General features: G+C 39.4%; 1 protein-coding gene across 3 annotated transcripts in view; it reads left to right on the forward strand.

Annotated features, from left to right (window-relative positions):
• The first annotated feature begins 301 nt into the window (after positions 1–301).
• STAMBPL1 (STAM binding protein like 1) overlaps positions 302–13151 on the forward strand; it is a 45017-nt gene continuing 32167 nt past the window's right edge. The window contains exons 1-2 of one of the 3 annotated variants that reach the window (XM_068548958.1): positions 863–966; positions 1822–1882. The gene's annotated coding sequence lies outside the window, so the exon portion shown is untranslated. Of the gene's footprint in view, positions 709–862; positions 967–1821; positions 1883–13151 lie in introns of those variants that run through there. The other 2 variants (XM_068548957.1, XM_068548959.1) reach the window with 2 other exon arrangements.

Raw genomic sequence — 13151 nt, forward strand, 5'->3', positions numbered from 1 at the left:
ATCCAGCTGTATCACCTCACGTGTACACTTGAAAGGCACCCACTCTGGTCCACCTCAGTGAAACTGATGGTGGAGCGAAATGAGAGTTCAGGTGGTTCTGGGCTGAGAAGGGGACGGGCAGGGTTTCAGAAGAGAAAGTCGCACCCGATTGTTTCACATTCGCTCTAGGCCGAACCGCGGGGACCTGCTTCCACCCGCGAGCGTTTTCTGCGGAACGCGGGAGGCCGCCGCCGAGGAAGGGGCGGAGGCAGAGGCGGAGGCGGCACCCAGGGGCCGGGGCAGAGGAGGCCGGGACCATCGCAGTGACAGTTTATTCTCCTGCGGCGGCGGCGGCGTCAGGGACGGCTGCTGCAGGCTCGGGATCGCCAGGCCTGCGCGTGGGTTTTCGAGGAAGCTCTCTGCGCTGGGCGCTGGGCGCTGGGGAGCTACGGCAGCGAAGGGGAGGAGGAGGAGAGGAACGCACGGAAGCCAGACGAGTGAAGGTAGCAAAGCTCCATCAGTCCGCAGAGAAGCGGAGGAGGGTCGGCAGAGTGAAGGGAGCGGGCGCCTGCTCGCTGGGTGCCCTATCACCCTACTGCAGTGCCTTCCAGCAAAAGCCACCGCGGCCCGGGCTGCAGCGGCCAGACGGATGCCAAGGCCACACGGCAGGCGCGGGGGCAGCCGTTGCAGTCGCCATCCCACGCGGGCTCCGGACATCAGGGGCTGGTGGTGAGTAGGCGCGCTCGCGTGTGTGTGTGTGTGTGTGTGAGTGTGAGCGCGCACCGGCACAGGCGAGTGTGCACGCCGGGCGCGTGTGCCCGGTGGCCTGGCGCGCGCCGGCCCCTCTTCCGCTGGCGACGTTCTGTCCCGGGCTTGCTCCGCGGGAGGAAAATGCGCTTTGCGGCCGTTCACTTCCTTCCTGCCAGTCCTGCGGTCGGCTGCCTCCGCCTGCGTTGCCTCTGTCCGCCCCGCAGCGGGCTCCAAGGGGTTAGTTTCACCTTGATGGGGAAAGCAGGAAGCTGTGGCTCCTGGGGGCAGGGTGGGACGCCGGCAGTGATCTACCTCCACGCGGGTGTTTCTGGTTTAGGCTTGGGGGGCGGCCTCGGAGATGGTGTCGGCGTTCAGAGAGACCCCCGCATTGTCTTTGGGGATGCGTGGTGTGGGGAGGGAAGGGGCGGCGGTTGGAAAAACAGGCGTCCTTGCAGGACCGTGTGTCATGCCTTTCTAGATGATGCTTACTGTTACGCCGTTTATGAGCCACTCATAAGGCATTTTCCCGCACCTGAATAATTTATAAGCCTTAACGGAGAGCCTTTAATGAAATGCACAAAGAAGTGGAATGTCACTAAAACATAATTTTCCAGAAGTCTCTGAAACAACCCACACCAGTGATAGCCAAGAGCCTAAGGTGCTGTAATTACTGAAATTTAAAAATAAATAAATAAACAATAAGTAATTCAGGAAACAGAACCTGATCGAGAGGATTGAAGAAAATCTTAAGTGTCTGGGTGTCTTGGGGGTGGCTTTCTGGAAATGGTGTTTGAATCTTTGAATCTTTCAAAGTAAGCCCCAGAGAGCCCAGTTCTTTCCAAACATCCTGCTAATCACTGAGAATAAAATGAAGTCCTAGGCTTTAAGGCATTTCTAAGTTTATAATGGATATCACCAGGATGCTGATTTATGATCTCATGATTCAAGGCCCTGTCAAGGTCAATATGGCAGATTTGTTCCAGCAGTCCAATTACACGTGAATGTTTGATTTTTCTGTTTCAAGTTTTGGGGAGTAGTTTTCTATGGTTGTTTTACACAGAGTTTAAGCCACTATCCTCTATGCTTTTCCAGACCTTGTTTCAGTTGGCAGTCTTATGTTTGTGGGATGGATGCTAAATTGAACTTCAAAAAGGTACTCTGTTTTAAAATATATATGTATAAAAAATGTACTCTGTGACTATTATTGTAGACATTTTATAGCTACACTGTAAATATCTATGTTTCTTTTTAATACTGAGTCAATGCCTTTGGGAAGGCACTGGGAAGTAGGTTCCTCTTGTTTACTGTTTGCTCCATTACATCTTCATTCAAAGGCATGAAATGTTATTAGAATCTCCCTGGAAAATGAACAGGCTGCTTGTTTTCTGTTCAAGCATATATGCAGCAATTTGCTTGCCTCTTGGGAATCGGCTCTTGAATATACTACTTCACCTGTAATTTATGTATTAGCTGGTTCTTGGGAATTTTAAGAAGAAACTTGTTTTCTTACACTCTTTTGTAACATAAGCACCATTTAAATCAGCAGGCAGAGAATCCAAGTCTTTTACCCATATTGTGGTCTTCAGGGCCAGTTTCTTGCTTACTTTTGCTCTGTTTTATAAGACTCGTTCCCATTGAAAGGCTTGGAGGGAGAAATGGAAGCATCGTGGTCCCAAGGGTGTCCTCAGCAGAGAGATTATTTCCTGGAGGGGAGACTGTTTTGGGGATTGGCTTCTGAGAAGGACTGATAAAAAATAAAGAATTGTTAGTAATAGTTACCTCTGTTTACTTTTGGCACAAAGGTCTTAACACAGTTCGATCACATTCCTCCTTCAAGGACTCTTCCCAAGCCTACTTACAGCTACAATCCAGAGAGCGAGGTTGCCTTTTATAGAGAAGAAAAACCTGGTAGTTCTTGCTCAGGATCTGAGGGGTAGAAGAAATAGCAGATGCTGCCCAGAAAATGCCAGGTGCCTTCAGGGAGGATACATTTACCAATTAGACACACTTATAAACCACTGGATTTGTGATTCTGTCTAATCCTAGCATTTTTTTCTCCCCCCTGTGAAAGATTTAGGAGTAACCTCAATTGAAACTATGAGAAATGACTCATGGTCATCCTTGAAAATATGAGAGTCAGTTCTCTACCCCTGAGGGCTAATGGATGTCAGCTGCCCATTAAATATTTGTTAAATGAATACCAATTCTAGAATCTTCCCAACCTTACTACATCACCTCTTCTAGTATTGATTATTTTTAGCCATAACTTTATATGAATCATCAAACGTTTCATTAAATTGGAGCCAATTGATATAGTCAACTAAGACCAACTTCCTCAACTGAAGGAACAATAACGATCCCGCTAAAACAAAACCAAACCAAACAAAGAAAAAAACCACTGTATTGGTACTTACTGACTTGCTTATTTCAGCTATCTGAACATGTGAATTGTCCAGTTGGATGTGTTGAGTGTACATTCAGAAATCCTGAGTTGACATCGTAATGTTCAACTCAGGAATGATCTAGATGTAGCTACATCTGGATATGCCTTTTGTCAGAAATTAGTTGCATTTCTAAGCAAATTAGATGAACTGCTAGTACAATCCTTCATCTCCTCATGTTGAGTAGAAAACCCAGTTAAACATTTGGCAAATTGCTAAGTCTTCAAAGTTCATATTTGATTTTCTTTCTAAATTTTAAATTAAATCCATGTTATGTTTGTCCATTGATGTGGTTGGCTTACAGACATTAATTCAGACCACTGGCTACTTAGTAACTCATATTTATTAAAAGCAGCCCCTTGATATAAGCACCAGTAATTCATATGTTTTGATTAGCTCTAGCTAGCCTTTCAAAATACTCTTGGAAATGAGTGCATTGTGTGATCTTGAATATGAAGAGTGTTATGCCTTCCTTTTTTTTTTTTTTTTTAAATAGTTCTGACTTTCCGTCCCCAGTCATTGGAGGTTTACCCTATGATTCATGATCTAATTTCAGGATGAACGATTAGAAAGCTGACTGAAATTTGTCTGGATATTAACATTATGGTGCATATAATAATGCAGATTTTTCTCTGATATTCTTCCCTTTTTGTCCTCCAATCAAGCTTGTTTCATCCTGAATAAAAATCAAGTGAGATCCTTGAACATTTAAAAATGTTTTCCTGTTGGGCTGTGTCCAAAATAAATAAATAAAATTTAAAAATTGCTTATTACTGTTGTGAAGTAACACAAACACTACTGCTATTCTCTGCATAATGAAACATGGCCATTCTTATCAAGTATTCATTTGATAAGTAGGCACCTGAGCACTTGAACTAGAGTTAAAGGCATGTTCCTTCCATGCCTTATTAAGGCCCTTGAAAGCAAGGGGGTGGAATTTTGATTTAGATAAAGTAGCCAATTCAAGGTAGGTTCCTTGAAAGGAGTACGTATGAAAGCATCTTTTGGGAAGAGCACTTTGGCAGTTGGGTGGGGAGTGAGTGGGTTAACAGAAGGAGAGAGTGGAGGTGAAATCTGATGTCAGATAATGACAGCCTGACATAAGATCCCAGAGACACTGAGATGAAGAAGGGAAAACTTCAGACAGCCAGACATCAGGATTCTTTGTTTTATGTGGAAGAGGAATCGTAAACCTGGGGCATAGTGTGATCACACACGTATTCCACATCCACGGGACACCTCACCAGTTGACCACAGCATTCTTTCCTGCCGAGCCCTGGTGTAACCTCAGAATCTTGCAAACGTTTGACAAATAATTATTAATAAATACTAGTTATTAAGCATGTGCTATATGCCAGGCACTGTACTCAGCCTTTACATTTGTTATCTCAAGGATGATGGAGTGGTTAGGAACATGAATTCTTTTTGCCATTTACGAGTTGTGGGTCCTTGGGTAAGTTACTAACTTCTCTGAGCTTCAGTTTCTTCATCTTTCAATTGGGATATTAGTTTCTGTCTCATAAGGTTTGGGGAAGGATTAAATGAATAAATAGGTATAAATGAAAAGTACTGAGAAGTGTCTGGCACAAGGTTAACTGCTACATGTATTAGTTGTTACTATTGTTATTAATTCATAAGACAACCTTATGGAATAGGTGCCATTTTGCAGATTAAAAAATTGAGGCACAAAAAGGCTAGGTAAATCACTCAGGGTCATAGGCTGGGATAGAGTGATAGAGCTGGGCATCAAACCCAGACAATCTTGACTCCGGTGTTTGCTTTCCTAACTTGTGTGTATCCCTGATCACATGCCAGGTGCTGGGGACGCTGACTGGGGAGAGAAGAGTGGGGGCTTGTCCTAGTGAGATCCGGGCCTCCAGTCATTTCCACTGCAGAGTTTGTCATCTCCTATATAGAATTAGTACCCAATTATTGTACAAAATTTTGGCTATTTTTCCTTGATGTTTTGGTATTTTGTAGATGTGTTTCATTAAATAATTTAAGAAGGGGTCCAATTTGTGTTTTCACATATGCTTTAAAAATAGGTTATTTTTTGTTTTTGTCTAACAGTTGACATATGCAATACATATTATAATCATTTGTAATATCTTTCCTTGTACCTAGTGATCCTTCGCTGGAGGCAGCAGGATATGTCTCCCTAATATAATGTATAATATATACATTATATGTTTTATATATATTGTGTGACATAATATTATTTAACTATATAATATATATTAGATGCATTTTATACAGTGTATGTCGTGTATACATAATATAATGTATACATTATATATAAGGTATGTATTATAAAATATATACATTATACTACATATCATATGTAATATAATACATACTGTATAACGCGTTGTGTTAGGGAGACATTTACGTTAGATGTAAAGAATCACTGGAGAAGAGAGATGTTACAAATGAGTATGTGTACATTATATTATTGGAAAGGTATCAGTATTCTGAAAAACTTCTATGCCATCCACCTTTGTCCACACTCTCAGAGTCTTATATATCTCCCATTCAGAAGCCATGGTGAAGTTATGATGACATTTCATAACCATTTTTATTCAGAATATTTTATAGAGTAAAAGCAGAGTAAATTTTAGCTGTTCTTTGACTTGACATAATTACGTCTAATTATAAAAGGCCAGACATTTTTATTATTGGACCTGCCATTAACATTATATTATACTTTGACTATACCTCAATTTAAAAAAAAAAAAAAAAAAAAAAAAGAGGGCAGATTTTAATTATAGGTGGGAAGACTGCTGTAGCAACAAAGAATCAAAAATTCTGAATTCCTCCAGAACTTCTTTAGCAAGGAGTATGTCATCACTGATTTCAATATTTTAACATTACATTAGTCCTCATAATTCTTTATTCTCATAAATAAATTTCAGAGATTTGTAACTAGTATTGTTTTTTTCTAAGGAGGCAAAAACTTTTCTTGGTCTTGTGTAAAGTTCACGGATACTATTTAGTTGAGGAAAATTTTTTAAATATCATTTTAAAAAATACAGTCTGCATTGTTTGATTTTACCCTTTTGTTCAAATTACATAACTATTTGAAGTCCAGTTTCTTTGAAAGGAACTATTTAAAAATGTTGTGAGTTTAAACTTGATTAAGTTTGAGTTTTGGTGAATTTGGTGTTTTATTTTGTTTTTAAACTTTTGCTGTACTTAGGTTTCAGTGCTTTCACAGTAACTGAACCAAAGATTCAGCCCAGGCTCATACAAGAGATAGCTAGCTGTTCAGGGACTCATCACAAATTACTCATTTTGATTGCTTGACTTGATTTGACTCTGGTTTATTGGAAACAGGAGGCCAGTGATGACTCATTTTTAACCCTTCCAGTCCCCAGTTAACACTGCCTGTTTTGCCTTTGCAGGTACTCAGGGGGAAACTCCACTGTGGGTCTTTTTTGGGAGTGTTACATTTCAAACTTGAGTGGCTAGGACAGTAATCAACTGTGCACCTTTTCATTAAAGGCATAAAGAAAACTGCAGTCAGTAATGGTGATCAAGTTTAAATTCAGCTCATCTAAGGACCCTGTAATTTTATTTAATCTGTTGCTGGAGCCCTGTCTTTTAACACCGGAAGTATGCATTTCAACCACTGAGAAGAAATATGGAGAGGCCTTTATGCCTGTGGGTTCATGCTTCAGTCTTCTGATAGATTGACTTCAGTTCTTTTTCCAATCTGTTTTGTCCTTGAGAGGTTGGTTTATAAACTGTTCCACAGGATACATTTTCTTTAACAAGAGGGACAATTGGAAGTGGTAGATAGAATGAGATTAGAAAAGAGAAGCCTGGAATAAATCCTTCATACGTTCCTGTTTTTGTAAAAATGGGGCAGAGAAACTGCTTACTGAATCAATATAGTACTTTAAGGAAAAAAAAGATGAAAATCACTTAGAATCATTGGTGGGTGTGGAACTTTTTTTTGTCCAAGTATTGAAAAGTTCAAGAAATTCAAATGTGGCTCTTGAAAGAAATGTAAATGACCATCACATTCTTATGGCATCAAGGTTCTTTGTCTTTTGTCAAATGTAATATTATTGAAAGACTTAGAAAGGTAACTAGGGCAGTGCATTTCAAACTAGTCTCAAAAAACCAGAATGACTTCCATGCCACCCCCATAGGTTATTATTTAGTAAGTTTGGGCAGGGCCTGGGAGCCTTATTTTAACAACCTTTTCAGAGGATTCTGATGCAGGTGGTCAATAAACCATACTTAGAGAAAAACCTATTTAGAAGCTAAATCTAATTTTATATGCAAATTTGTGCTTCTGTTTTTAAGCTTTATGCATTTATTCCTCTGATTTTCATATACATTTTTATGGAATAACATATCCATCAAGGCTGCCTTGGAGTTTTTGTAATGGCACCCAACACTGTGTTTAGTTTTCTTATGAATACCTGTTTTCAGGTGGAAGAAATCAGAAAACCACAGAGCTGGCAGGAAAGAATGTTGCACCTCCTTCTGAATGGCAGATGTTGGGATAGGGCAGAGAGGGTTTGATCAAAAAGAAAAGTAGGGGAAGCCTTGTATATTGGGAAGCAGTGGAAAGCAAAGTCTAATAATGCACAGCACTGAGGGCCAGCAAGGGTGTTTAGACCTCTTCCATAGACACTAGGTTATCAGTTGCTTTTTTGATCAGGAGACTAACCTGATGCAAACAAGCCTTACTCTTGTGCTAGGGACACATGGTACGTGGTCCAGAAGAGAGGATTAAGGAAAGGCAGAAGGGAGCAGGGTGAGCCCTTGGGGCCTTGAATTTGGCGGGACTGACTGAAGGGTTCATGCAACAGGGTTCTCCCGCGCTGTTTTCCTGAAGGTCTATAGCCAATCAACTAACTGCTCTCTCTAGCAGCTGCATGTTATGGTGTGTAACACCAAGGCTGCCCAGCCATCAGGCCAGATAGCCTCTCTGGGTTTAGAAAGCCCTTGAATAACTGTTTCAACTACCACTACCTTCATAACATTGTGAGGCAAGTGTCTCACCTTAGACAAGGGAAACAGATTCAGGGAGTAATTGATCAAAATCCACACATCTGGAAACTGGCAGGGCTAGGCTTCAAATCTGGAGCTACCTACTGACAATTTCTAGGCTTTAAAAAAAGTATAACTTGTCTGATAATGAAGTGATACATACTTGTAACAAATTGTACCGAAATGAATAAGTTACATATGAAATCCTTCATGATTTCATCCTTGAGAGAACAGCTGAGGAAAATCCAGTGCATGTTTTTCAGATACCTTTCTAGCAAATGCCAATATACATTAAATACATATGTATTAGTACTACAAGGTGGGAGTCCTACGTTATATGCTATTTTACAACTTGCTTTTTTTTTCACTTAATGCTGTAACGCGGACAACTTCCTGGTTCAGCACATATAGATATAAATCTTTTCTAATGGCTTCATTTCCTGTAGAGATTCTTTATTTCAAATAACATCCTTTTGACGGCTATGTATTTTAATTTCCAAAATTGTAATATTTTTAAGCCATGCTACAGTGGGAGCAAGTGTGTGTGTGAGAGTGTGTGTGTGTGTGTGTGTGTATTAGTGTATTATTTGGGCAGGACAGTCTATGGGGGAAACTTAGAATTGCTTGGTCAACAGGAATGCGTATTATTTTTTTTAATTGCCAATTTTGCTTCCAGTCTTCATCAATATTAAGTATGACCAATCACGTAAATTTTATCAATCAAATAAATGGAAATACCATTTCAAATCCATAGTTTCTTAATTACTAGTGAAATTAATATTTTTCACGTGCTGCTTAGCCATTTATATTTCTCTCATGACGTGTTCATTCCATTTGCTGATTTTTATTCAACTTTGTATCTCTTTCGTACTGTTCTGCAAATATGCCCTATAGTTTAGACATAATCAATATTGTATATGTTGCATATGATGCAAACTTTTTTCCTTTTGTTGTCATTTTACTTGTTGAAGGGATTGTTAAGGTACTAATTGAACATTTTAAAAATATTTAATTTTAAAATAATTTCAGAATTCCAGAAAATTGCAAAAATAGTACACAGAATTTCTGTATATCCTTTTTACCCATTTCCCCAAATATTAACAGCTAATATAATCACAGTAGTTATCAAAATCAGGATACTAACACTGTTACAATACTATATTGTCTAATCTACAGATCTTATTCACATTTCACCAGTGTCCTTCTTCTGGTCCAGGATCCCATACAGGATCACACATGGCATTTTTTGTAATGTCTCCTGAGTCCCTTTTGATCCGAAACATTCCTTCAGTCTTTCTGTCTTTCATCATCTTGACACTTTTTAAGAACACTGGCCAGTTTTTTTTTGTAGAAAATCCCTCAGTTTGGGTTTGTATGGTATTTCTTTATGAGTATATGACCAAGAGTGTGACTTCGTTTGGAAGTGGTCAAAAATATCTGCCTGAGGAAGAGATGCTTAAACTAACACTGGAAAGATACAGAGGAAGTAGAAGTGTGCAATGAGGGTGAATAGAAGGCTGGTGGGTTGGCAGCTGGATCAGACCCAGCTTTGTGGGACCTATTAAAGATGCATGATATTGACAGTGATGGAAAGCTATTAAAGGGTTTTAAGTGAAGAAATGACAATATCTGAATAGCATACCTGTTGAATGTAGAATTAAACAAAGGGGAGCATGATGGAGACAAATAGACCAATTAGAAGGCTATTCTAGCGATGCAGACAGAGTAAAGGGTGACACAGATTAGGGTACTGTAAGGAGAGTTGGTGAGAAAATGCAGATTTGAGAGATATCTTGGAGGGTGACTCAGCAACTATAAGTGGTAGAATGGATGTGGAGTTGAGGGAGGGAGGAGATTCATGGTGACTGTTTCCAAGTTTTGCCAGGTTGTGTGTAATTGGGTGTTGATGCCATTCACTGAGATACAGGAGAAGTTTTCTCTGTTGAAGTCAGAAGCATCACCATCTCCACTTCCCTTAGATGCCAACATTTACAGTATCTTTGCCTACTTACGCTCCTATATTCCGGTCTGTCCACTTAACTTCCAGGTTCTATGTTTTTTTTTCCCTCAGAATCGCTCCCAATAGCTATTTATCCTTCTACATTCTTTTTACCACTCTCAGTCCAGTTCTGGGGTATCTCCAACACAGTTGCATACTTGCCTCCTTTCTGAATTGCCGATATCTCTTCTCTATGTAAGTTTATCCATCACTCCCAGACTTTTTTTTTTCAGCTTCGTTGAGGTATAATTAACAGAGACTACTTCAGTTTAATAAATATGTACTTAGTTCCTAGTTTGGGCAGATCACCTTATTGAGCAGAGTTGAGAATTAAATAAGAAGCTAAGCAAAATTGAAGAGATTCAGGGTCATTTTGCCTAATGATAAAAAGAATCTGTATCCTTGTCATAGTCCTTACATAAAAATAAATTCCATACAGATCAATGATATTTATTCAAAAATAACTAACCATAAAATTACTAGGAGAAAAGATTGGTAGACATGTTTTTAAAAATTTTTTATCATCAGTCAGTTTGAAGACCTTTTAAAGAATGATGAAGAACCCAGATACCATAAAAGAAAAAAAGGATCCTTTTGACAGCCTAAAATTTTAAAATTTTGTACAAAAAATTAAACAACCTTCAACAAAAACTCCAACTAAGCTAATAAATATAGAAAGAAGGATAGAAATAGAAAATTCACCATTTTCAAACATCACAGTAATAATCACTTCAGAAAAGAATAATCTTTAGATGCTAAAATGAATGGGCAAAAGTATACTTGCATATTCACAAAGTAATTCCCTGTAAGACACTTTGTAATTACAAAAGGAAAAATAGTATCTTTACAGGGGAGAAACATGGCAGACATAACTTAGGTGATCAAAGTAAACATCGCTGATAACAGGGCAAATCAGTGTCTCCTGATGTACTGAGAAGGACACACCACCACTTCTGAGATATTTTTGCCAAAAAATGCATAACCACCTCTGTTGTATTTCATATTTGTAGCACTTACCGCAGTTTTAATGATATATTTGTGCAGTTAGTTGTTTAGTATCTTGGTATCTTAGCACCTCTGTGCTCAACCTCCTGCCTCTAGCAGAATGTAAATTTCATAAGATCAATATCGTCTGTGTCTTTGCTCACTAGTTCCTAGCAGGAAGTAAGAGCTTCATAAATAATGTTGAATAAATAAATGAATGAATGAATTTACTTGGAGCTGATACTTGTGGGAAAGATATATGATAGTTATTAGCCTTGGAACTATTGAGTGAGAAATCACAGTCGGATATCCTGGTGAAAGTGGATGGAGTGAAGACACAGTGCTCAGATTAAGCCTTAAATGAAGCCTTGAAAGAAATGTGTCCCATGGAATAAAAGTATGTTAAAAGACAGAAAATTAATAGGTAAGATGCAAGGTGAGGGAAGTGGGAGGAAAAAGGAAATGCCTCTACTTCATTTAGAGCAAAGCAGGAGTTTGCTCTAAAGTAGGCACTGTTCAGCTGATCAAGGCGGGTATTTAGGGGGTTATTTGTAACTGTCTTAGAGCAGTTTTATCTGATGCAGTGAGTCTCAAGTTTCAATGTGCATAAAGATCTCCTAGGCTGCTTGATAAAAATAGAGCTCTGTGGGGCACCCTTGGCAGAAATTCTGACTTGATGGGGCATAGAAATGTTTCTTATTAATAACCACCCTCCTCCTCCACTGAGTAATTATGGTGCAGGTGGCCCAGGAACCACACTCACAGGAAACTTTACATCAGGGTAGAGGGGTATAAGCTGCAGGGAAGGAAGATAAGAAGGAAGTGAGTGGGGTGAGCAAAGAGAAACAGTGGAAGGCCACTTGCTAACGGCTTTGGCAGTATAGGGAGGGGGCTCTTTAAACATTTAAAAGTAACCTGCCAGGGAAAGTGATGAAGGGACACAGCCTGTTTTGATTTTGTCCACCTCGTTGAAGAGATTGTCTAGTTCAAAACCAAAAATGTGACTGCAGCTGTCTATTGAAATGTGTTGAACAGTTAGAATATTTCCTTTGGTTGAGGAACACTGGAGAAGCCGTGTATGAGAGGTATTCTGGGACAGCTTTTGCTTTTGAAAGGAGTGCTGGACTAAATTCATGTCTTTCAAGCACTGCCCTTAGGAAATTTATGAAAATTAAATAAAATTGATTAATAATGCCCAAGGACTGACCTCATCTCTGGGCTTCAGGCATCTGGCAGGCAAGAAGATGATGTTATTTAAAAAATGTATTTCTGACTCATTATGCTTCATTGGATTAGATAACTTGTGGATAGTATTTTCTTTTCTTTTTTAACATCTTTATTGGAGTATAATTGCTTTACAATGGTGTGTTAGTTTCTGCTTTATAACAAAGTGAATCAGCTATACATATACACATATCCGCATATCCCCTCCCTCTTGCGTCTCTCTCCCATCCTCCCTATCCACCCCTCTAGGTGGTCACAAGGCACCGAGCTGATCTCCCTGTGCTATGCAGCTGCTTCCCACTACTTATTTTACATTTGGTAGTGTATATATGTCCATGCCACTCTCTCACTTCATCCCATCTTCCCCTTCCCCCTCCCCATGTTCTAAAGTCCATTCTCTACGTCTGCATCTTTATTCCTGTCCTGCCCCTAGGTTCTTCAGAACCTTTTTTTTTTTTTTTTTAGATTCCATATATATGTGTTAGCATATGGTATTTGTTTTTCTCTTTCTGACTTACTTCACTCTGTATGACAGACTCTAGGTCCATCCACCTCATTACAAATAACTCAATTTCATTTCTCTTTATGGCTGAGCAATATTCCATTGTATATATGTACCACATCTTCTTTATCCATTCATCTGTCGATGGACACTTAGGTTGCTTCCGTGTCCTGGCTATTGTAAATAGTGCTGCAATGAACATTGTGGTACATGACTCTTTTTTTTGGATCCCCAGTCTCTTTTTTTTTTTTTTTTAAACATCTTTATT

This window comes from Eschrichtius robustus, chromosome 7, assembly GCF_028021215.1.
Source record: "Eschrichtius robustus isolate mEscRob2 chromosome 7, mEscRob2.pri, whole genome shotgun sequence".
Classification (NCBI taxonomy): domain Eukaryota; kingdom Metazoa; phylum Chordata; class Mammalia; order Artiodactyla; family Eschrichtiidae; genus Eschrichtius; species Eschrichtius robustus.